This window comes from Lemur catta, chromosome 2 (genome assembly GCF_020740605.2).
Source record: "Lemur catta isolate mLemCat1 chromosome 2, mLemCat1.pri, whole genome shotgun sequence".
Taxonomy (NCBI): Eukaryota; Metazoa; Chordata; class Mammalia; order Primates; family Lemuridae; genus Lemur; species Lemur catta.
The window spans coordinates 78,317,471-78,344,187 of NC_059129.1; the positions used below are offsets into that span (position 1 = coordinate 78,317,471).

The 26,717-nt window shown below is 38.7% G+C and overlaps 1 pseudogene; it reads right to left on the minus strand.

Annotated features, from left to right (window-relative positions):
- On the minus strand, nt 1–25,285 carry LOC123632106 (annotated as a pseudogene).
- Between the last annotated feature and the right edge of the window lie 1,432 nt (nt 25,286–26,717).

The window sequence follows — 26,717 nt, forward strand, 5'->3', positions numbered from 1 at the left end:
CTAGAGACATTTCTTTTGGGATACGAACAGGGTATGGCCATGGCAGCCAGTGGTTTTGATGTGCTGACCTTAGACAGGAAGGCCTCAGAAGTGGCATGGCCCTCTGTAGGCAAGAATCTTCTTCAGTTGTTCCAGGTCTTCACGGAGCTTGTTGTCCAGACCATCGGCCAGGACTTGGCTGTAATTTCCATCTTTCACATCTTCTGTCTCTTTGAGAACTAGTCTGTGTTCTTGTACTGGCCTGGATTTAGCAAGATGGTGACCACACGTGCTACCTCACCCTCAGTGAACTCTCTAACCTCTTGATGAGGTCAATGTCTATTTTCCTGAATACCACATGAGCATATTTTTGCCTCACATCCTTAATGGCCGTGATGGCAAACGCTATTTTCTGCCACCCATTGATGTTGGTGTTGAGTAAAGTCATCCTTTGGTGTGTGTGGTAGATTGGTTCTGGAACCCCTAGTGGATACCAAAGTCCGCAGAGGCTTAAGACTCTTCTATAAAATGGGGTAGTATTTGCATAAAACCTATGCACATCCTTCCGTGTACTTTAAATCCTCTCTAGATTACATATTGTTAGAACCGGTTTCCCTCAGCCCCAAGAACAGAGAGGCAGAGTCACCGAGGCTGCAAAAGGCAAAAGAGTTTATTGGCTAGCTCGAGCTAGGGTCCAAGTCCCAGAGCACGAACACAGTGGCCTCTCTATGAACCAGGACCCCACCCTGGAGTAAAAATTAAGCTTTTATACTCTTCAGTAGGTTACATACGCTGGGCACACCATCCCCCTCCCTCCCTTAGTTCATTTGCTCCTTCAAGAGTGGCTGATCATGTTGGCTCCTGATTGGTTGGCTCCAAGTTCGTGTTGGCTTCTGATTGGTTGGTTCCAAGTCTCGGGACCTTTTAGTTGTTATCAGCGTCATTTTGGGGATGGGGAGGACCTGCCTCGGGGAAACCGAAACTTAGGCCTATTCCAGGAGGTCCAGCCTGTCATGGAGTCACTCCTGCTCTTTTTCCTGTTTTACAATATGATACCTAATACAGTGTAAATGCTATGTAAATAGTTGTTATACTGTATTATTTAGGGAATAATGACAAGAACAAAAGTCTGTTCATGTTCAGTTCAGATGCAACCATCCATTTTTTTCCCCTGAGTGTTTTTGATCCACCGCTGGTTGAACCCACGGATGTGGAACCCACATATACGGAGGGCCAACTGTATTTGCAAAATGTACTGGAATTTATCAGGGATTATTAGAGATATGGCAGTAGAATGTAGGACTCCTATGGAAGAGAAATCTTGGATTTTTATTTTGTTTGGAAGCTTCTAGATTAGGAGTGGGCAAACTATGGCCCACAGGCCAAATGTAGCCCATTGCTTATCCTCGTAAGTTTTATTGTAATGCAGCCATGCCCATTTATTTACATATTGTCTAGGTCTGCTTTCAGTCTTCAACAACAGAATTGAGAGGTTGACCACAGGGCCTAAAAAAATCTAAAAATTTACTGTATGTCCCCTTGTAGAAAACTTTGCTTCTAGGAAAAAAAAAAAACTAGTGGGCACTAGGCACTAGAACTTGAGTTTACGAAGAATAGGTATGTCTAATGAAACAATTTTTTAAAATCAGTTTTTCCAGATAGATAGATCAGGGAAATATCATTCACATTAATCATCTGGTTGTCACTGAAAATTCAACCACCATTTCTTGAGTGTTTACTGTATTACAAGCATTGGAAATATAAAGAATTGTATGCTAGAGGAGCCACAGACATAAGGGAATAATTCCAAATAAAATAGTATTTGCTACGAAAGAAGTATGTCTAAAATGGTGAAAGAGCTCGGGGGTGGGGGATGGGGGGAGGGTGGAATGGGGAGGGGGGCAGTTTACCAACCTGAAGAAGACAAAGGGCAAGTCGAATACTGAAGAATGAGCAGGAATTAGTATTGAGATTCCAAGCAGAGAGATCTGCTTCAGCAGTGGCAGAAAACACAAGGTAGCATGTTTACTGGAAGCATAAAAGTCAGTGTGATATTATCATAAAGTGCAAAGTGGGAAATGGCAGGAGATGCAGGTTGAAGCCAGGTTCAAAGAAGGAATTTTTTGCCATGCTGATGAATCTGAACTTTATTATAAAAGCAAAGGAGAACCACTGAAGCATTTTAATTGCTGGAGTAAAACTGTCAGATTTGCAAATTATGTGAGCCCCTTTGGCAACAGTGTGAGTCAAAACAGGAAACAGGGAGTCTGGCTCAGGGGTTATTGATAGAATCCAATCAAGAAGAGGTTACTGCCTGGACTAGGGTAGTGATGATAGGAGTTGAGAGGAAAAATGTATTTGAGAAATATAAGATGTAAAATAGGCTGTCAACAGAAAAAAGCCAAACTCTTTAAAATAATTTTAAAGAGATTTATTCTGAGCCAAATTTGAGGACCATGACCCGGAGCCACACCCAAGAAGCCTTGAGCAAGTGGACTCGCTGTGGCTGGGTTACAGTTTGGTTTTATACATTTCAGGGAGACAGGGGTTACAGGTAAAGTCATAAATCAATACGTGGGACTCATACATCGGTTTGGCCCGAAAAGGTGGGCCATCTCGAAGCAGGGGCTTGCAGGTTATAGGTGGGTATAAAGATTCATTGGCTTGTAATTGGTTAAAGATATGAAGCTTTGTCTAAGGGCTTGGAATGTTTTAATATAGTTGCTGTTTATCAGAGATAAGCCACAGGACATAGATTTGTTGTGTAAACTGAGGGCCTGTAGGTTTGTCATGCATACCCTTAGGCTTGTTAATGGGTTACAAAGGATGTCCCCAAGAAGGAAGAGGGGCATGATGAAGCATGTCAGACCTCCCTCCTCCTGGCAGACAATTTAGTTTTAGGATATTCCTTTGGCCACGAGGTGATCCATTCAGTCAGCCGGTGGGGGGGTGAGCCTTAAAATTTTATTTTAGTTCACAAGGCATAATTTAGTAACTGATTAGATTCAGTGATGTGAGAGTATGATAAATCTAGAATAATGCATAGATTTCTGGCATGGTACCTAGATAGGTAATGTTATTAATTGCTGACATGGGGAAATCAGAAGAACGGGTTTGGGTGTGGGAAAGGTAAAGAATTCAGTTCTGTATATGGTGATATGAGGAACCTGTAGTTTATCTATTTGGAGATTTCCAGCAAGCAGTTACACATATGAGTTTCAAACTCAGGGGGAAATGGAACCCAGCAGCCATCAGTGTACAAATAGTGATTAAAAATGCAGTAGGAAGGCCGGGCGCGGTGGCTCACGCCTGTAATCCTAGCACACTGGGAGGCCGAGGTGAGTGGATAGCTCGAGGTCAGGAGTTCGAGACCAGCCTCAGCAACAGCGAGACCCCATCTCTACTAAAAATAGACAGAAATTATCTGGCCAACTAAAATATATATATAGAAAAAATTAGCCGGGCATGCTGGCGCATGCCTGTAGTCCCAGCTACTGGGGAGGCTGAGGCAGTAGGATCGCTTAAGCCCAGGAGTTTGAGGTTGCTGTGAGCTAGGCTGACGCCATGGCACTCACTCTAGCCCAGGCAACAAAGCGAGACTCTGTCTCAAAAAAAAAAAAAAAAAAGTAGAAGAGATGTGGATTAGAAAATCATGGATCCAACTGGAACCATCAAGAAATCCAATATTTTCCATTGATAAACAGAGGAGGAGTAACCTATGAAGGAGACCAAGAAAGAACTGCCAGAGAATCAGGAAGGGGGCTCATTTTCCATAAATTACTTATAAAAAATGAATAAATACGGCCTGTAGAAAAGGACAATCAGGCAAATTGAAACTAGTTGAGTGAGCATATCTCCATACCCAATGTCACTGTGGAGGCAGGGTGCTACTGGAGAGAAGCAGACCCTCCATTGTATTCGCCATTTCAATCAATGTCTGAGATAAAAGGCAGACTCTTTAAATGTTTGGATTATGTGAAGCTGAGAGAAATAGAAAACACATTGGCTAAAAGAATTAAGATATGAGAAGGTCTTGACTGGCTAGAGTCACAGACTCATCTAATAAAATAAAATGTAAAAAGGATTAAATTTTCAGTGTCACAAGTACACGTTGGGGGTAATAGGACTTAGCCATTGATTGTAGAAGAAAAAAATTATAGGAACTAGTTGATAATTAACTTAATGTGGGTCAACAGCAAGAAGTGGTTGACCAAAAGAGGGAAGATTGTCAGGTTTCAGTCTGAAAGTCGGTTCTTGGTGTGCTCATGGCCAAAGAATGACCAGACACACCAAAGTTAGGCAAGCACAAATATGAGGTTTATCTAGGAGAGAAAGATAGGATTATAGGGCAAGAGCAAAGTATAGTTTTACAAGACACAGAAAGGAATAGGGGCCTGGGGCTTGGGCGGGGGGAGGGTGCAACTTAAGTTCTGGGAGGGTGACGGGAGGAAATGTATGGTGAATAAAGGTTCTCTTGTTATGCAGATAAGTCTCTCAGGTAAAAAAAAATTGTCTGGAGCAGCCTTCTTCCTGATATAGATACTTTACCAATGTAGATTTCCTTTATAGATGTAAATTCCTTTTATAAAAGGACAGCTTTTCAGAGCTACTCCTGTGTCTGCAGTTTCTCAGAATAACCAGCTCAAAATATGCCAGAAAAGTATATTTTGGGGTGGTATATTCTAGTCTGCTACAGTCATATTTTGAGGTGGTGTATCCTGAACCCCCAGCAGTTTTTAGCTGGGGGTTCAGGATGCATTAGAATCATCTGGGAGTAGTGTTTTTCAAAATACACGTGCCAAAGTACTTCTTTCCCAAGGTTCTGATAATCCTTTTGGGTTGGGGTTCTGATGCACCGTCCTATTCCAAGTGGGTTGAGAACACTGGTCTAGAATCACTCTATTCTGCACTGTTCAGACCATACCTAATGTCTTTGAATTTGTTCTGGCTGCCTCTCTTTAAAAAGGCTGTAGATTAAAAGTCTCAAACTGATGGCCACATGCTGGATCTTTGGTCTTGGCGGAGGAGGACCAAAAAAGTGAAATATTGTCAGTAGTAAAAAAAATTTTTTTAATTTCACATAATCTTGATTTTCAGATTCTTTTGAAAACTGGTAGGATCTGGCAAATCTGAGCTCACCTTGCCCCTGCAATAATCAATTGGAGCTAAGTAGCTGCTATTCCTTTTAGAGCAGGCCTTGTATTCTCCAGTCCTTAGTTCATTTATTTGTATTCCCAGATAAGCCCTTATAGATGCTTGAGTTGGCTACCCCAATGGACCAGGCTCTAGGAAAGGGAGCAGGACGGTGGAAAAATCTTAAAGTCATGTCATTTAAGGAGTGCTTTTAAGTAGCTGGGATATTAGAAGAGAAAACTCAGGAGGGTTCTTCACATTTTTGGACTGTTGTCATAATGGAAAAGGAATTGGATTTCTTTGGGCCAAGATAAAGAACTAGGACCACCAGGTAGAAACTACTGGGAGACAAATCTGGACTCCATATCCCAACTAATTTTCTAATGAGGAGAACTGGCTAAAGAGAAAAAGGTGCACGTAGAGATAGTGAGTTCTCAGTCGTGGAGATAAGTTATGCTAACTTTCCTCTGTGGGATGAGGCAGGGGTGAACTGCAGTCAGGGTTGGAGTTGGGTGTGGAACCTGATGGCATTTGACCAAGGGCCTTGGTGTCTAGAACCCAGGGGCAGTTACGGAAAACTGGTTCCTAATGAAGTGTTAGATCATAACTTAAGGGTAGTTTGAGTTCAAGTCACCAATCCAAGAAGAGCAGGACAGCGGTAAATGGAGTGGAGACAGGGAGCGCAGTTTGGAGCAGATGGTAGTGAGAAAGTGGCCTGGGATAGTTCTTGAGCTTGGGGGGCATAAAAGGGAAGACGTGGGGTGGTGCTGGCAAAATTAACTCAGGTCTTTCCATCTTAGGTACAGGTGGGCCAGGAGTGCTAAAAGACCCCTCAGCCCTGAGCTGCAACGTGGGTGATACCCAAGCATTAAATGAAAATATGTGCGTAGGATGGTAAGACAGAGCATGTGTTGTCCTGGAGCTAGACTTCTTCTTGAGTCCTGAAACCACTATTCAGTCTCTCTGTGCTTCAGTTTTTTCATCTCTAAAAATGAAGAAATGAACATTATGTCATAAGGTAGAATTGTGAGGATTAAGTGACATAACCCATGTAAAGTTTTTATGAGTGTTTGGAACAATACACAATTACATAAATACATCATAATATATTGAAGCAGTTTTATCTATTATATAGCATTTATGTTGCTCCCAATCCTGGCTGTTACTGCAAGCTTGATTTTTTGATATATTGACAAAAATTGCTTGAAAGTCACAGCAATAAACATTTATAAGAACACAGAATTAGTAATATTTTTCCAGATTAAAGGGAGTAGGTAATCCAGAACTTTCTTTGAATGGGTTAGTGATCTAGCTCTCTGATGCCAACTCATTGGTCTAACATATTGTATAAAAATCAAGAACAATGCATTGTACTTTGCCAGCATGAGAAATTCACAAAACAAAGCATTTCAAAAAAAGAAAAAACTATTAAAAATAGTTCTTCTAAAAGAGATGGCACAAAAATCTTTAGTAGTTTTTATCACTAGTCTCAAAACCTAGTAATAAATGGACAATTAAAACTGATGAAGGCAAATTTATAGATTACTGCACCCCACAAAAGCAGAGTATACATTTTTTTCAGGTTGCACACAGAACATTTACCAAGGTAGACCATATACTGGGCCATAAAAGTGTCTCAATAAATTTAAAAGTATTCAGGTAACACAAAGTATGTTCTCTGACCACACGAAATTAAATTAGAAATCAATTACAGAAATAGCTGCAGAAAATTCTGTGACTATTTGGCTGGCATCAACATACTCCTCAATAATCCATATGTTGAAGAAATCGAAAAGGACAGGAAAAAGTATTTTGAGCTGATTGAAAATGAAAACACAACATATCAAAATTTGTGGGATACATTTAAAGCAGTATGTCTGGGAAAAATTTTTAGCACTAAACGTTTATGTTGGAAAAAAGAATGGTTTCAAATCAATGTAAAGAATCTAGAATTGCCAAAACAATTTTTAAAAAGAGTAAAGGTGGAGAATTAACAATACTTGGTTTCAAAACTTATTATAAAGCTACGGTAATTAAAACTGTGATATCTTGTACCCCCGTAATATTCTGAAAAAACAAACAAAAACCTGTGATATCACTACTGCACTTGACTAGTCTTAAGAAGAAAAACAAAAGAAAAAACACCTATGGTATTGCGGAAGCAGGAGGATCACTTGAGCTCAGGAATTTGAGACCAGCAGAGCAAGAGCAAGACCTATCTTTACTCAAAATAGAAAAATTACCCAGGGCGGGGAAGGTGGGGCCTGTAGTCCCAACTACACGTGAGGCTGAGGCAGGAGGATCACTTGAGGCCAGGAATTTGAGGTTGCAGTGAGCTGTGATGACGCCACTGTACCCTACCCAGGGTGACAGAGCAAGACTGTGTCTCAAAAAACAGAACAAACAAACAAACAAAACTATGGTATGACACCAACATTATCCATAAAATTAAAAGTGGAGAAACTTGACTTCATCAAAATGAAAAACTTTTGCTCTTTGAAAGACACTGTAGAAGCCAAGGGAAAACTCCTTTGCCACCTGAAGGCTCATTGAAAATCAACTGACAAAAGGCAGATTCAGGAGAAAAGGATACAACATTCATTTTAATGTGTACAGCACAGGGAAATTACAGGAGAAGGATTACTCAATAACCCAATGGGTTACAGGTGCTTATATATACTTCTTCGTGGGGGAAAAATAGGGAATGTGGGTAATTTTAAGGGGGATAGTAAATAACTTTTAGGGGAATTCAATGAACTTGGAGAACATGTAATGGCCTGGGACAAAGTCTGTTGGGCCTGCAGAGCAGTGTGACAGAAGTCTGTCTGTCCACTGGTGTTGACAGACTTCAGTCTTTCTTCCTGTGATATGAGTTAAGTTTAAGAAAACAGGGAATGCAGTTGTGTTTTTCTTTGTGAGGTCTGTGAACTAGGTAGATTAAGGAACCTCAGAGAACAACTTCATCCTGTGCTTTGGGAGAGACAGAGGATTTAGAGATGGGAGGTGGAGGAGACCTTGGGGCTGCTTCCTCAGTCCAGCATGTCAAAGTGCCATATTTTGGGGTATCGATTTCTGAGCCCCAACACTCCCCTATCTGAAACTTCCCTAGAGGTTTTACACACTAAAAGCTGAGTTGGTGGCTGTGGGGAGAACAATCAAGTTAGTAGCTAAATGGAGAGGATCCCATTAAACTAGTCTCTCATTTCTGGGAATAGTCTAGTCCAATTAAACAGTTATATCTCATTTTTGAAGATGGCATTGTATATAGGCTTTCAAAGCTGGGCCTCTATGTATGATGCAGGCAAACAGGACTTTAATATGAGATGTTTTTATGGAACCAGAAGGAAAAAAATGTCAATGTCTGGCGCAGTCTACAAGCTCGTCCTTCTAGAGTCTGGAGGGCAGTCAGCAGAGACCAGTGGCAATCTGACAGATTTTATTGGATTGTGGTTTGTGTGTAAAGTTTGTCCAAATATAAACCATTACAGTGATTTTTTTTTCTTCAAAGCCAAGTTGACTAGCTTAGCTTGTAAGGCCTCAGGAAAAAAACAGCTTTAATTTCAGGGAGTCCAAGTCAGAAAAATGAGAAAAAAATTTGGAAATGCTAGTTTTCAGATTTGTAACCAGCAAAGAATTCAAGATTCTGTCCAAATTGTAGGCAACTAATAAAAACTCAAAAACAATAAATAGGGCTAGAATCTAATAACAGGTGCATTTTTACGTTTTCTTCTGAAACATAGTTTTTCTCTTTTTCGTGTCCCATTTCTACCAAAGATATTTAATGACAAGACTAATTTGTTTGTAAAATAAGTTTAGTTTCATTAACTTGGCCTAATTATTTACATAAATCTCAGTAAGAATAGTGATTCATCATATAGGCCCTTTTTAAGTTGGCCTTGTTAGTATTTTCATAAGGAATTTCATATAGGCTTTTTAAAGCCTTTTGTGGCAAGGAAGCCAAGCCAAGCATTTGACCACCCTCAAACTATGTCTGTAATGTCTGTATAAATTGGGTGAATTTGTCTCATCTCAAAGTCCCTCAAGTATCTTGAGGTTCCTATCCTGTTGGAAGTGACGTTACTTTCTATAAGGAAATCCTGTGAACAGAGTATTTAAGGTATCACTCCAGTTTTTCCAAAGGCTTCTATTGGCTTCATAATGCCAACCTCAGTTCCTTAAAGCTGTCTTACCATATCTGAAAATATGACATTGCAGTCAAAACTTCGGTAAAATAGCATTTCCAATTGTGTTCTAACAAGAACAGATTATTATTGAACATATGCAAATAACTATATTGCCATAAAATAAAAATACTCATGATAGTTTCTGAATTCTGGGGTGATCAGGTAGAGAGAAAGGCAAATGTTTCAATTTTGTTCACAAAAGTATATTTTAACCAATTGTTGTAAAGCTTAAAAGAAAAAAGTTTCCTTAATTTTGGAAAACAAAACATAAAGAATCTGCAATGTTTCAAACAAAAAGTTATAAAAAAATTATTTCAGTCTAATGTAATTAATTCTTATTCTGCTGTATGTTAGGGTAGCAATTTTATGAGTCTATTTTTTTTCCATCACAGTTCTAGAAATTTTTACCCAGTCCAATGATATAATCTCAAAGTTGTCAGAAAACTGTATTTATCAGAGTTCTTTTCATCCTTTCTATGAACCTCACTGAAGACACAACACTTTAGGATTTGAAGAGTTTTCAGGAAAAAAAAACATGAAAATAAAGCAATTAACTTTAGACAACAAGACTTAAATAGCCATTGTTAAAGATGCAATCGACAAGGATATTTCGTTATTTTCTGTGGCCTACAACAATTTAATATAATAGGCATAATTATGACTGATAACATGTATCAGGACATAACAGATTTTTTAGACTCTCAGACAATTTTGAAACACATACTTCAATAGAATATCTATATAAATACAACTTACAAAAAGGTTAAACATCATTTATTATTTGACAGTGCTTCCCATACAATTTAACCTATCAAATAAGCCTATTTATTATTTCTGTTTTGGATGCTTCAGGGCCCTCTGAAACATCCCAAGTTAGTTTACAGTCAAAAAGACTTAATTTTAGATTTTGAAATTTGATTTTGGGAAGCCTTTCAAATATGTCAAAGGTTTAAAAAAGTCCATCAAAATAGGAAAGGTTAAAACACTCAATCAAAATAGAATCTCAGATCATGGTGAAGTAATAGCCATTCATTTAACCAAAGTGATAATTAAAAGATTTCAAAAAGCAAAAATCTTTACTCTTTGTTAGAGAGGAGATTCATTTTTCCAAGTAAACAAAAGCCTACTAAAGACAGCATGAAGCACACAGAATGTTTCTCTCTCCCTTCCTTTTCTTTCTTTGCAGTTTACTCAAAAATTGAACAAAAATCTTTTATTATTTCTTCATCAATCCTACATGAAAATGTTGTTTAAAAAAAACTAAGGCCGGGTGCGGTGGCTCACACCTATAATCCTAGCACTCTGGGAGGCTGAGGTGGGTGGATCACTCGAAGTCAGGAGTTCGAGACCAGCCTGAGCCAGAGCAAGACCCCCGTCTCTACTAAAAATAGAAAGAAATTAGCAGCCCAACTAAAAATATATAGAAAAAATTAGCCAGGCATGATGGCACATGCCTGTAGTCCCAGCTACGTGGGAGGCTGAGGCAGAAGGATGGCTTGAGCCCAGGAGTTTGAGGTTGCTGTGAGCTAGGCTGATGCCCGGCACTCTAGCCTGGGCAACAGAGCCAGACTCTGTCTCAAAAAAAAAAAAAAGAAGAAAGCCAAATTCTAATTTTGTATTAATGGGTTTTTTTGTTTGTTTGTTTGTTTGTTTGTTTAATACAGGGTCTCACTCTGTCATCAGGGCCAGAATGCAGTGATATCATTATAGCTCACTGCAACCTCAAACTCGTGAGCTCAAGCTATTCTCTTGCCTTAGTCTCCCAAGTAGTTGGGACAACAGGCATATGCCACCATGCCAGCTAATATTTTTTTGTAGAGATGGGGTCTTACTCTTGCTTTGGCTGGTGTTGAACTCGTGATCTCAAGTAATCCTTGAGTAAACTTGAGCCTCTCCTTTGTTCTCTGCAGCACTTCCCGGTGTTTCCCAGGCTGCAGTCCTCAACATTGGCCCAAATTAACTCTCTACGTTAACTTTGCCTCAGTTTCCTTTTTAGGTTAATAGTCTCAATCAAGGTTGTTTTTTTAAACAAGAACAAACTCATGCATGCCTCCTTTTGAGTTCTGGGCTCGGGTTTCACACTTGGTTGTTTTGGGGGCTGTCAGGGTTCATTAACTTAATTGTTTAGTAACATCTTTGGTGGCTGAAGACAGCCTCCCAGCTATGCTCTCTCACTCAGGACTGAACTCACCTGTAGTCTAGGCTGCTACAGCCTTTTTCCCGGTAATGTTAGAAAGTACAGGAAATCACAAGACTGTGAGCCCTCTGGGGCAGAAACTGTCTTTCAACTTCGTGATCCTGGAATTATCTTACCCAGGACTTGGTAAGCTCAGGTGTGTGTGTGTACGCTGAAATGAATTGAGTGGAAACACCAGGTTCTGAATTACATACGGCTGTTATATTTACTAACAGGTTTATTATTTTGGCACAGAATTTTTTTATTCAAATAATATTATTTTTTTCTCTGTGAGAGCTGAAGTGGAATCAAGGAAAGCCTCATATGTTAAATAGATTCTTTTAATTTAAAGTAAGGGTCAATAGGAGAGGCATAGGTTGTGGGTCTTGGCAAACAAAGCCTCCAAGGCTGTCACTTTATTCAAATAATTTTTTTTTCTCTGTGAGAACTGAGGAGAAATCAAATTAAATAGATTCTTTGAATTCAAAGTAAGGGTAGCACAGAATTAATTTTATAAGGAGCCTGTAACTCAGGTAACTTTTGCTTTCGGATCCAAGGTGCATAGTCTTGATAGCAGGTACATTACCTACTCAAATTTCTGACCTTTTGCAAGTCCCTGACAAATGATACTGACATGTTTTGGCAACCGAGAGTGAGTACCTAGGATCTTGGCCTGTACCCTACGTCTCACCTTTCTGCACTGCAAACTCCTAACTCTCTAGTTTATAAACCTATAGTCAGGCTGGTTGTCTAGAACTTCCTGCATCCATCATATAATGCTGCTGTACTGCCCGACACGTGCTTCTTGACGCAGTGTCTACCGGCAACTCCCTCCAAAACTAAACTTTAGCAGCACAGGTTAAAGTTACCTTCCCAGTGATTCTCAACCCTGGCTGCACAGAGGATCACCTGAGGAGATTTTTAAAACACTATGCCCACCCCTGCTACCCAACAGACCAATTAAACCAGAATCCCTGAGGGTGACCCCTTGAGCATCACATTGGTTGGTTGTTTAAAGCTCCCCAGAGCATTCTAATGTGTAGGCAGTTGAGAACCACTGCTAGGTTGAAGATCAGTGGTTTTTGTGTAAAAGTCAAGTCAGCACTTTTTTGTGTGTGTTTCTTTTTCTTTCCTTCTTTCTTTTTTTTTTAGAAATGGGGTTTCGTTCTTGCTCAGGCTGGTCTCAAACTCCTGAGCTCAAGCAGTCCTCCCACCTCAGCCTCCCAGAGTGTTAGGATTACAGGTGTGAGCCACTGCACCTGGCAAAAAGTCAGCACTTTCTTTAACATGTCTGGAAAAAACCTACCTGATTGCTTTTGTTTTACCTTTTGCAGTTCTGCAATTACATGCCCCTGAAAGGCTAAGTTCTCTCATTGGTTATGTACAGGTCATGGCGGTTATGGGAAGATTTATCTTATAACTAAGAATAAAATGAAACTTAATTTCTGTAGGAAATTGCATTGTACCCTATTGTAAATTACACCTTTCATTGGGAAATTATGAAATAAGATTTTGGCATTGACTAAAATAACATGTCTAATTTTAAAAATTACATAATTAAAAGATAATTAGTGGGCTAGGTAATAATTTGGCTAATTGCAATGATTAAATGATTGCTTCCATAATGTAAATTGCTTTTTACCATAGTCAGTGATCTAAAATATTTTCTAAACATCTAGTGGTATTTTAAACATTAGCTTATTTTATGAGTAAGTGACCTATGTTTGGTTAATGGACTCCCTGTGACCAATTGTCAGCTGCACCAGACCAGTCAGCCGGAGCTGCCTCGGCTAAGCAGGTTGGGGTCCCCAGCTTAGCTCCAAAGGGGCGGGGAAAGAAGTCTGTGCAGGTGCTTGAAGCTCACTGTTGTTGTGCTAGAGATTGTTTTTGTTTTTAAGAAAACTCTGAGCCTCAATTTCTTCATCTGTGAGGAGGGGATGACAAAGCCACCTTACTGGATTATTCCTACAATATGCATAGTAATAAAGCTCTTAATGTAATAAGAAATGATAGAATTATTATTTTAAAAATTATTTTCTTTGCACCAGAGGTTTTTTATGCTGCTCCTGGTCTTTTATTTGGCTGGCCATAGAAAGGACCTATGGAGACACGGGGGCACTGCAGAGTTGGCTAAGTCACTGGATTCTGGATGACAGCGAGCTGCTGCAAGGTGGAATGGCAGGGAGGGGTAAGACGAGTTTATCCATAATGGTTCTTCCTCCATTGAGCAGAGCTGGGGAACTGGGAAAAGCCTAAGTCTGTAGGGAGAGGTTTTCCTCACATCCTCACATTCAGCATTGAGAGAGAGCACCTGGACTCCACAAACCTAGCTTCATAGATCAAACCCAGTAAGTGATGCCAGCAGATGTAACTGTGGAATTCAAACCATTATAACAAATATTCCTACATAGATTTGAGGTCTATTTTCTGCTGGCTGTGTTTTTCTTTCTTTCTTTCTTTCTTTCTTTCTTTCTTTCTTTCTTTCTTTCTTTCTTTCTTTCTTTCTTTCTTTCTTTCTTTTCTTCTTTCTTTCTTTCTTTCTTTCTCTCTTTCTTTCTTTTCTTCTTCTTTTTTTTTTTTTGGCAATGTTTTTACTTCCTAATTTTCTTTTTTTCTGACATTACACACACTAATTGAAATTGAGCCAGATGCTCTGCATCCAAGCAGGGAAGAATGAGGTAACTTATTGTTGAATCACAGAATTTAGGAGTGGAAAGGTTCATCTAGATTTGTGCTTTTAAACATGAGTTCTCATCTCCTGAATTCCACGGAAGTGACTCAGGGGCTGACGTGGTAGGAGTGGAGGGGAGAGCTGGGATCAAGTGGATGGGGCTCCACATACAACCCGCCTTTTTCCTTCTTCAGATTAAGGTATGCCACTATGCTCTGTTTTATATATTAGGATTTTTGAATAAAATTCCACTTGCAAATAAGGATTCTAGTCCAAAAATGAAAAAAAAAAAAGTTGGGAAACCAGAAAACCAGAGAATTAGTTAACTCTTCCATTCTATAAATGGGAGTCTAGAGTGATAAAGTGATTTGTTTGGAGTTACATATGTAAAAAATAGTGGAAGTAGGACTGGTAATTAGTTCTCTGATTTTTCAGTCCAGGGACATAGTCTCTTGTATCACATTGCCTCTTGAAAGGTAAAAAAAGGCAGGTTGGATCCATGACATATTTTCTAGACCACAGCTCTGCACACATTGCAATAGAAATCTTCAAGCAAAGTGAAAGGAAAGCAGCAAAATTTCAGCATCTTAATGGTGGACCTATCACACTGAAGGAAACCATATAAAAAAAAGGACACAGAAAAGGCACATTTTATCTTCATTTCTTTCTTACGTTGGAAGCTTCTACTGTATTGCTGATTAAGCAACATGACTTGGGGTAAGGCACCTTGGAGACCACACAAATATTTTTATGTCATTATTATTAATAGAAATGGGTAAAGATCTTGTAACGGATCAGTTTCATGGAAGATCCTCAGGATAATATTATAAAGAAATGCAAGTGAGTGTATTTCTCACTACTGAAGCTTAGAACCCCTTATTTGTGATACCATCTTTGTCTGGTACCCAGTTATAGCATTAGTGGGTAATCAATATTTACCAGAAGGATGCACCTTACTCTGAGGTATTTAATGGAATCCTGCAATTCCCATCCACCATACTCCATGCCCTCTTTTTTCTGGCTCATCTGTCAGTCTATGTAAGATCGCTCTTACTTCAGTATCCTCCAATATAATTTCAATCACCCCCATAAACCTACCTTCCATTAACATGCAACTAAGCAAAGTAGTGTTTGGTTCTCCCCATTCCCAGTTCCAAACAGACTGCTATTCATAAGCTTTTCCTATGTAAAAATTCTAGCATTGCTGAGGAGAAGACATCTTCTATTTGTAATGCAGATGAAAGAAATGGGTGTTGAATGGAAAGAACAAGGCAAAACATCTGCACAGGTGGAAAGAAAAGTGGTCAAATTTGGACAAAGAAATAAAACTCAACCATTGATGAGTTTTTGAGTAATCAGAACTAATAAAATTACCTAATTCTCTAGTTCATTATGATGGTGCTGATATAGCTACAGGATCTGGGGCAGGATTGCTGGTGGAAGCCAGAACACATAGTAAGTATATGTCCCATTTAGTGCCAGATTGCATTTGGGAAGTTTGCAGGTTATGATTGCTAAACCTCCATCTAGATTCTTCTTTAATTCAATGCCACTTAACATTATTATAATTGGGAATGTTAAGAGTTTTGTTTTTGTTTGTGTGTGTGTGTGTGTTAAAAGGAATAAAATACAGGCAAAAGGCAATCATGTTGTTAGTGAGAAGCATTTACTATAATGTGGTTTTGGTTGTTTTAACATTACGATTTCACTGAATTGACCTTGGTTATTAGACCAGTTGAATAGAGACATATCACTCTAACAAGGGAATAAAAGCATCATTAAAACATAAAATTTAAGCATATACCATCTAACTACCTCTCTGTAGTTAGATGTAATTGCAGTTTTCCACCAAAGAATTTGTGGAGAATTAAAATGAAAAACGCTTGGGAAAATAGCACCAAATGGATGGAAAATATGAAATTAATTATCTCAATATCCAGAAAATCTGTTTCTCATAAAGAATTGGATCTGTTGCACTTCAGAATTATTTACATTGTCAGTGGAAGAACATCATGTGAAGAAGTATCTTTTGGCACATGAGCCAAGTAACACAGTGTTGGAAGAGGGTCCAAAGAGCTCATCCCATCTAGGCCTGTGTTGAACCACATGACTACTTCAACTGCTTGAAGTAAGTGGTTCCTGTCTACTTTGCAATACCTTTTCTTCTTTTTTCTTTTCCTTTCTCCTTCTAAAAACAAGCAACCAACAAAACAAAAAGTAAAGACCTGCTTTTCTCTTTGATTCTTAAAATTTCTTTAAAGAAAATTTTTTTCAAGATATTACATATTTCAAACATAGTTTTAGGTCTGTTTTGTTCTATTCCATGTAACATCAATACTAAGAAAAAGATTGAGTTATCAGCAATTTACCAAAATTTTCCCAACAGATATTAATTTACCTTAGCATCTCTGTGTATATCTGTATATCTATATATCTATATCTATATCTATGTATAAAAGTATGGGTTGACTTAAAGGGGGAATTAGTCAGAATTGAAAGCATTGAAAAAGGAATGTTATAAAGAAACTCGAGTGGGTGTATTTCTCACTACCATTCTTCACTTACAGAAGAAAATCTGAGTGGTGCTCATTTGGTTGCCATCCAGAAGAAAAGGAGTCTTAGTTGCCAGGCCTGAACCACTCAGATCGCATCAGACCTCTCATGTCTATTTTGAGATCATTGTGTCAGGATGACTTAGAGTGTAGTCATTAAACTGGAAATTCAATTGGCCCCTTGTTCTGATTCAGTACTTAGCAAGATAACTTCCGTTATTATTTGGATTTCCATGAAGCTCTGCCTACAAAGAGAAAATAAAGGTTACCCTGGACAGACCATAAAACATTAAATTGCAGTTACATCTAGAACCTCGGTGCAGGGGAGAGCAGCCTCTAGAAATACTTTCTGCTGTGGGTTGTGCATGGGAAACAGGTGATACCAATCCTGCTGCTAACTGGTAGTCCCAAGGCTCCCCACCTGGATGGGGCATGTGCAAGTGTACAACAGGGAACCAGACACTAAACTCTGCCCAGCCATGCATCTCCCTCAGGGAGTGTGCTTCTGAGGTGCCCCTAGAGTGGGCGAGTCCCCAGAGTTTTTGGTGAATTCTGTAGACGAGGAACCATAGTTCCTGCAATTATTGAGGCCAGGTGTGCATCTCGTCTTAGAAGGACTGAGTTCTCCCAGTGACTGGGATTTTCTCTCTGTAAAGCCACCAGATGGGATCTGCAAAGGTAAGGGTCCAGATGAATTTCTGATACATGTTGCTGTATGTCTGAAAGAGACCTAGAGTCTATAAATTTTTTCATGTTTAAGATTTTACACCTTTTTAAATTTTAAAATTGCTAACTTCTTTAATTTAAAATTTTATACTTTAAAAATGTTATTTTTGATTTTAAAAATCTCTCTTATTATGAGTAGGGGAGGGGGAATTTTGGGGGGAATATTTACCATTAATAAAGGTGGATTGGCTGGGAATTTCTGAATGGATCTGATTCAATTCCCTGACAAACAGGTGTTGTCTTCTACGCTTAACAGTCCTCCTACCAAGATGCATGCTTTCTGTTTGAACATATGGTCACAGTTTGATGATTTTTTTGGCTTGTACTTATTTATTTTTATTTATATCCTGTCAGAGTTAACTATCTCCAGGGAATATTGGTGGTGTGTTCAATGGAGAGCTAGAGAATGGCTCTGAAGATAGACATGTTTAATTAAATTAAAAATTCTCCAGCACATGCCTGTATAAGAGAGAAGCTGGTAATGCAGGCTGCTTCTTCCTGAAACAAATCTGGGGCAATTTAAATCTGTTTCTACTCGGGGCCAGTGTACTATAGTTATTTCTTTTCTGCTTACTGTACTGAGGTTGATGTTGGGAGAATGGGAGAGGGAAAGCAAAGAAAAAAAGACAAAGAAAAAAAAAGACTCGGCACCCACAAGTTGGAATGTATGATATGGACATGTATCTGCATTGTGTAAAACTATACATGTATTAGAAATAGGTGATGAATTAACAAATTAATCAATGCCTTTTCACTATCTAATAATGATCTGGTCTTAATACATTTTTTTTAAGTTTGTTGATGTAAAGGATTATTATGAGGCATGATTTCTTATTAGCAAACCACACTTGTAATCAGGAATAAATTCCACTGTTTTTTTTTTTTTTTTTTTTGAGACAGTTTCACTGTGTTGCCCCAGCTAGAGTGCTATGGCGTCAGTCTAGCTCACAGCAACCTCAAACTCCTGGGCTCAAGTGATCCTTCTGCCTCAGCCTCCCGAGTAGCTAGGACTACAGACATGCGCCACCGTGCCTCACTGATTTTTTTTTATATGTTTTTAGTTGTCCGGCTAATTTCTTTCTATTTTTAGTAGAGATGGGGTCTTGTTCTTGCTCAGGCTGGTCTCGAACTCCTGAACTCAAACGATCTACCCGCCTCGGCCTCCCAGAGTGCTAGGATTACAGGCGTGAGCCACCAAGCGCGGCCTACTCTTCTTACTGTAGCCTTTGAAACTCTCCTCACTTGAGTCCGATGGATGCTGCAGTGGGCTGCCCAGATGTCACTATCAGCAGGAGGCTTTTAATTCCCTGGCTGTCCCAAGTGTTGGGGGCTGCTGATGGCACGGCTGAGTTCCTCCCAGGGAGCAGCCCACAACTGGTTCAGAGCTCTCCATGGGATACGCTAGTTACAAGCCACTGTTGTATTGCAGTTTAACTCTCCACACCCTAGTCCCCACCTTACAGGTGTTGTTCTTGAGAGCACTTCACAATAAACCTTGGGCATGCATATCTCTGCCTCACAGTCTATCCAGAAACCCGACCTAACACAGAAGCACAGGTACATTTTATGTGCTAATATTTTAGTTAATATTTTTGTATGTGCATTTTTAACTGAGATGGGTCTAGCATCTTCCTTTGATATCCTATCAGGCTTTGGAATTAAAATTAATCTGGCTTCATAAAATGAATTGAGGAGACTTTTTTTCTTTTTTTTTCCATGGCCTGGAAATGTTTAAATAATATTGAAATCATCTGTTCTTTAAAGATTAAACCCATCTGGTCTTTGTGCCTTTTTTCATGATAGATTCTTAATCACCAGCCAACGTCTTCTACAGTGATTGGCAATTTAAGTAATTTATATTTGGTTAGGAAATTATTCACTTCCTCTGTGTTTTCAAATTCGTAGCCATAGAATTGCAAGCAGTAATCTCTTATAATTCTTTTAATCACGCCTATATCTGTGGTTTTGTCTCCTTCTCATTTTTAATCTTGCATATTTTTGCAAGTGCCCCCTCATGTGTATTTGCCATGTGCATTCTCTCTTTAATCAGTTACAGAGAGTTTATCTACTTTATCGGTCTCAAAAAAATAAAAGTAAAAACAGCTTTTGGGTTTGTTTATCCTTTCTGGTTTATTTTGGCTTGTTTTTGTTTTCTACTTTATTAATTTCAGCTTTTATTTATATTAATCATTTTTATTTTTTTCATTGTCTGTTTCCTAATTTCAGGTGATGAGTACAAAGTTTCTTTGTTTTTTCCCTTTTTCCTTTAATAATAAAATTTAAGGCAATAAATTCACTGTAAGTATAGCTTTTGCTGTTCTACTTTGTTGCTTTCTCAATAGTTTATAATTTTATGTTTTATTTCATTTTGATTCATGGATTAACATTCCAAAAGTTAAAATTTTATAATTTATATCTCATTTAATTGAAGTATGATTAAGGAGGGTAATTTTAAAAACATATGTTTTTCTTTATTTTATTTTTGACAACTTCAATTTGCTAAGCTTTTCCTTTTGGCCAAGTACATGATTGATTTTGTCAATGTTTCTTGAATCAAAGGAGAGAAAATGTATGTTCTCTACTGCAGTATAGAAGGGATTTAAGATTCTACATATATTTATTAAATGAAATTTATGATTTGTCTACTAAATGTATTCAACTCTGGAGGAACTCTACTTAATTCTCTCCTTAATTATGTTTTTATCAAGTTATCCTTGCATTTTTGATAATTTTTACTTTGCAGGCATAGTGTGGGCTCCATTCCAGACCACCTCAATAAAGCAAACATCACAATACAGAGTCACATGAATTTTTTGATTGCTCAGTGCATGTAAAAGTTATGTTTATACTATTATGTGGTCCATTAAGTGTGCAATTGCATTATGTCTAAAAACGATAATGTACATACTTTAACTAAAAAATGCTAATGATCATCTGAGACTTCAGTAAGTCTTACTCTTTTTGCTGGCAGAGGGTCTTGCCTCAATCCCAATGGCTGCTGACTGAGCAGGGAGTGGTTGCTGAAGGTTGGGGTGGCTGTGGCCATTTCTTAGAATAAGACAACGGTGAAGTTTGCCATATCAATTGACTCTTCCTTTCATGAAGGATTTCTCTGTAGCATGCAATTCTATTTGACAGCATTTTGCCCACAGTGCACCTTCTTTCCAAATTTGAGTCAATGCTCTCAAACCCTGCCACTACTTTATCAACTAAGTTCATTAATATTCTACATCCTTTGTTGTCATTTCAACAATGTTCAAGCATCTTCACCATGAGCAGCTTCCATTTCAAGAAACCACTTGCTCATCCATAAGAAGCAACGTCTCATTCATTTAGCCTTATCATGAGATTGCAGCAATTCAGTCCCATCTTCAGGTTCCACTTCTGATTCTAGTTCTCTTGCTATTTCCACCACATCTTTGGTAACTTCTTCCACTGAAATCTTGAACCCCTCAAAGTCATCTATGAAGTTGGAGTCAACTCCTTCCAAACTCCTGTTGGTTGATATTTTGTTGATATTTTGACCTCCCATGAATCACAAATGTTCTTAATGGCATCTGGAGTGGTAAATCCTTTCCAAAAGGTTTTCAATGTACTTTATCCAGATCCCTTAGAGGAGTCACTATTTATGGCAGCTGTAGCTTTACAAAATGTACTTCTTAAATAATAAGACTTGAAAATCAAAATTACTCCTTGATCCGTGCATGGGCTGCAGAATCTGCAGAATGAATATTGTTTTGGCAGGCCTGAAAACATTAATCTCCTTGTATATCTCCATGAGAGCTCTTAGGTGACCAGGTGCCTTGTCAGAGAGCAGGAATATTTTGAAAGGAATCTTATTTTTCTGAGCAATAGGTCTAAACAATGGACTTAAAATATTCAGTAAATCATGCTGTAAACAGATATACTGTCATCCAGGCTTTGTTGTTCCACTGATAGAACACAGGCAGAGTAGAGTTAGCGTAGTTAAGAGCCTCAGGATTTTTGGAATGGTAAATGAGCATTGGCTTCAACTTCAAATCACCACCTGCATTAGCACCTAATAAGAGAATCAGCCTGTTCTTTGAAGCTTTGAAGACAGGCATTAACTTCTCTTCTCTAGCTATGAAAGTCCTAGATGACATCTTCTTTCAGTAGAAGGCTGTTTTGTCTACATTAAAAATCTGTTATTTAGTGCAGTCACCTTCATCAGTGATCTTAGTAGATCTTCTAGATCTCCATAGATCTAGTTTGCTGCAGCTTCTCCATCAGCACTTGCTTCTTCACCTTGCACTTTTATGTTATGGAGACAGCTTCTTTCCTTAAACTTCATGAACAAACCTCTTCCAGCTTCCAACTTTTCTTCTGCAGCTTCCTCACCTCTCTCAACTTTCACAGAATTGAGAAGTTCGGATGTTGCTCTGGATCAGGCTTTGACTTAAGGAAATATTATGGCTGGTTTGATGTTCTATTCATACCACTAAAACTTTCTCTACACCAGCAATAAGGCTGTTTGGCTATCTTATTTTTTGTGCACTGGCGTAACACTTTTAATTTCCTTCAAGAATTTCTTGATTTCATTCACAACTTGGCTAACTGTTAGGATCAAGAGGCCTAGCTTTTGGCTTAGCTTGGCTTTCAACATGCCCTTCTCACTATGCTTAATCATTTCTAATTTTTGATTTAAAATGAGAGATGGGGAGACTCTTCCTTTCACTTAAACACTTAGAGGCCGTTGTAGGGTTATTAATTGGCCTAAGTTCAATATTGTTGTGTCTCAGGAAATGGGGAGGCCAGAAATGAGGGAGGGAGATGGGGGAATGGTTATTCGATCAAGCAGTCAGAACATACACAAGTTTTATTGATAAGTTTGCTGTCCTTACATGGACATGGTAGGTGGCACAAATATAATTACGACGGTAACCTTAAAGATCACTGATCATAGATCACCATAATGCATTTAATAATAATGAAAAACTTGAAATATTGTGAATATTAGCAAAATATGACACAGAGACATGAAATGAGCTGTTTGAAAAATGACGCTGATAGACTTCCTCAATGCCGAGTCGCCACCAATCTTCACTTCAATTTGTAAAACACACAATATCCGTGAAGCACAATAAAGTGAAGTGCAGTAAAACAAGGTATCCCTGTATAATTTTTGCTGCCATATTATGTGAGGTTGACTTTCACTGAAGTTTTGGGACTGATCACAGAGGAGGTTCATATTAGTAAATATTAAACATTCTTGTTCTTAGAAACCACTTTTCATCCCCCTGTTGGAAATTCCTCACTTTTTATTCTCTGAAGGCAACAGCTTTTGTTAGGCTATTTATTGCAGGCCCTTCTTTTATTCTCCCTACACATGCTTCCCCTCTCCTTGCTCGATGCTGGCCTGCACCTCCAAAATCTTACTCTCTTTGGCTGGTTAGCCACTTTCGCTTCCTTTCCTCCTTCCCAACCATGCTTGGGGCACTTTCATTCTTCTCATTTAATCTTCTGCTCAGGTGATGTTCCTGCATATCAAAACCCAATAATGACCATTGTATTGAGTCTTTAATCAATGTCCTTCTTTACTCTTAAGTGCCTTTACCCTTAAATCAACCTTGACTGACAGTAATATCATCACTCTTGCTTTCTTTTCATTTGCATTTGCTTGATATTTTTGATCTATTCCTTTATTTTTTTACATTTGCCATTCTTTTTGACCTGTATAATGACTATCTTCTCCTTCAATTTATGTGCTAAATTGTTCCATAGGGAAGTTATGGCTTGTTTTACCTCCAGAAAATGTTTGTGTGTATATGTGATTCATCTGAATCCTCCTGAACACATTTCCCTTCATCTTTCTCTTATAGCAGTTTTGTTTCACCATGAAAATTGTATCTATACTCACTAATCTTTCTCTCTCAGGCTTGTGGGCCCTAAGCTGGGTTTTTACATCATTGATGTGTTCTGGGCTGGTTGATGGAGCAGCCCAACTTGTGGCAGTATGGTGCGTGATGGATGGTGGCCATTCACCACATGGACTGGAAATGCAATGACAGGCAAGTTGCTGGTCTCTAGGGAAGCTACTAAAAGAAGCCTCCAGGGTCCCAAACTTTTCTTCCAGATTCAGAAATAGGAGGACTTAGCACACCTATTCAGCAATTTCTTGACTTTTTTGGTGGGTAGGGAAGCAGTCACCTTAATGTGGAGCATATACTATCTTTTGTCCAGGGTAAGCAGATCCCTGGGGCCCAAACTCTTCCAAATCTTCTGCTTTCTGATCTTTGTCTTGGGCAGTCTGATTCAGGTCTCAGCTTCCTGCCTGGCCCCAAAGGAAGGCCTCCCTTGGATGCTCCCGGAGCCCAAGGCCATGTTAACACCTATCTCTGCATTCCTTTAAACTGCTGTTTCGTTCAAGATAGATATGCAACCTGGACTTGCAGGTAGAGGTAGATAGCAGCAATCATGTCCTAGCATCTTCTTTTAGCACAAAAGACATTAATTTAGCAGGGTAAAACAGGGAAATGTTTTTATTCTAATCCCTCCCTTTTTTACCCTGTGGCTTAGTGATTTTATCCCACATTTGTATGAACCCCTCTGCAATATATACTAATGATGTTTTATTTTCTTGCACTATCAGTGGCCTCAGAGAAAACTGGTCTGATAGCCTACGACTGCCGATGAGAATAGTTTAATTACTTTAAATGAAAATTATTTTTTGTAGTTGTCTTCCAGCATTTGTTTGGTTTATATCAAATAACTTTAAATCACTGATCATTATGTTTAATTACCTAGGAAAATAGTTCGCACACCGTTCATCTTGGAAGTTTCTCCATGAAGTTAAATTGCTTAAAAATAGAAATGACATATACCAGATAGATAGATAGATAGATAATACATACAGATGTGTTGGTGTTGCCAGATTTAGCCAGAAACAACAATAACCAGAGTATCTAGTTAAATTTGAATTTTAGATGAACAATGAATAATTTTTTTAAAACTTTTAAACTTTTCCTTTCCTGAATTATACTTTGGTATTATTAATATCTCACAGGGCAGCATAGAGGAAACAAGTGAGAAAAATTAATATTTTTAGATTCTTTTTTCTTTATTAAAAGTCAATTTTATTTCTGGTATACACAAAGAGCCTATCAATCCATTTATTAAAAGGTAATTTTAAGTTATACTATCATATAGGCAATACAGTTCTGTGAGTTTTGGCAAATAGAGTATCTAACCATCCCCACAACAATCACCATCTCCAAAGTATTTCCTCCTGCTGCCTCTGTGTGGTGAGGCCCTCCCTACAGCTCCTCCCCAGGCAACAACTTACCGGATCTCTGTCACTATGGAATAGTTTGCATTTTCTGGAATTTTATATAAATAGACTTGTGTACTCTTTATTTTTCACTCAGCATAATTATTTTGAAATTCATCAAAGTTGTTGCAGATATCAATAGTTTATTCTTTTTTATTGCAGAGTATTAGGTTGGTGCAAAAGTAATTGTGGTTTCAGACCATGAATTTTAAATCATTATAACTAGGCTCAAACACATCTTTATTAAGCAAAATAGGAACCGCTGGCAACACGTTTGCCAGCGAGAAATAAGTTTGTGTATTCCTGTAGCATAAAAATCCGTGCTTCAGGATTTGATGAACTCTTGGAAAGCATTTCTGCATCCTGCTGGTTGTGGAAGCCTTTTCCCTGCAAAAATTTGTCGAGATGTTTGAAGAGGTGGTAGTGGGTTGGCGAGAGGTCAGGTGAATATGGCAGATGAGGCAAAACTTTGCAGCCCAATTCGTTAAGTTTTGAAGTGTTGGTTGTGCAACATGCGATCGGGTGTTGTGGAGAAGAATTGGGCCCTGTCTGTTGACCGATGCCAGCTGCAGGCATTGCAGTTTTTGGTGCATCTCATAGATTTGCTGAGCATACTTCTTAGATGTAATGGTTTTGCTGGGATTCACAAAGCTATAGTGGATCAGGCTGGCAGCTGAACACCAAACAGTGACCATGACCTTTTTTTGGTACAAGTTTGGCTTTGGGAAGTGCTCTGGAGCTTCTTCTCAGTCCAGCCACTGAGCTGGTCATCACTGGTTATTGTATAGCATCCACTTTTCGTGGCATGTCACAATCCGATTGAGAAATGGTGTGTTGTTGCATACAATAAAAGAAAACAACACTTCAAAACAACGATTTTTTTGATTTTTGGTCAGCTCATCAGGCACCTGCTTATTGAGCTTTTTTGCCTTTTCAATTTGCTTCACATGCCAAATGACCATAGAATGATTGACCTTGAGTTCTTAGGCAATTTCTCCTGTAGTTGTAAGGATCAGCTTCGATGATTGCTCTCAATTGGTCATTGTCAACTTCCGATGGCCGGCCACTGCGCTCCTCAGCTTCAAGGCTCTGTCTCCTTTGCAAAACATCTTGAACCACCACTGCACTGTACACTCATTAGCAGTTTCTGGGCCAAGTGCGTTGTTGATGTTGTAAGTTGTCTCCACTGCTTTATGACCCATTTTGAACTTGAATAAGGTGTGCATGGTCTGGGGGATGCACAAGCTTGTAGCTCTGACTCAGGTGGGGCAAAAGCAATATACGTAAGCTAAACATTTGTACCCCCATAATATTCTGAAATAAAAAAATATATATATTAAAAAAGAGGGCCGGGCACAGTGGCTCATGCCTGAAATCCTAGCACTTGGGAGGCTGATGTGGGGGGATCATTTGAGCTCAGGAGTTCGAGACCAGCCTGAGAAAGAGTGAGACCCCGTCTCTACTGAAAAAATAGAAAGAAATTAGCTGGACAACTAAAAATATAGAGAAAAAATTAGCCGTGCATGGTGGCACATTCCTGTAGTCCCAGCTACTCAGGAGGCTGAGGCAGTAGGATTGCTTGAGCCCAGGAGTTTGAGGTTGCTGTGAGCGAGGCTGACCCCACGGCACTCTAGCCCGGGCAACAGAGTGAGACTCTGTCTCAAAATAAATAAATAAAAAAGAAAATTGCTCGAATTTGCTTTTTGTCTGACATCATTTCCATAGTCTAAAATAAATATAAAATAAACAATAAGTCATTAACAAAAAAACATAAAGAGAGAAATGTGCATTAAAATGATGCATAACATAACCACATTTATTTAAGAATGTATTCCAATATCAAACAGCAAATTTCAACAATGCTGAAACCTCAATTACTTTTGCACCAACCTAATAGTTTTTCATTGTATGTATACCACAATTTCTTTATCCACTCATTTGTTGATGGACATTTGAGTTGTTTGCAGTTTGGGGCTCTTACAAACAAAGCTGCTATGAATGCTCATGC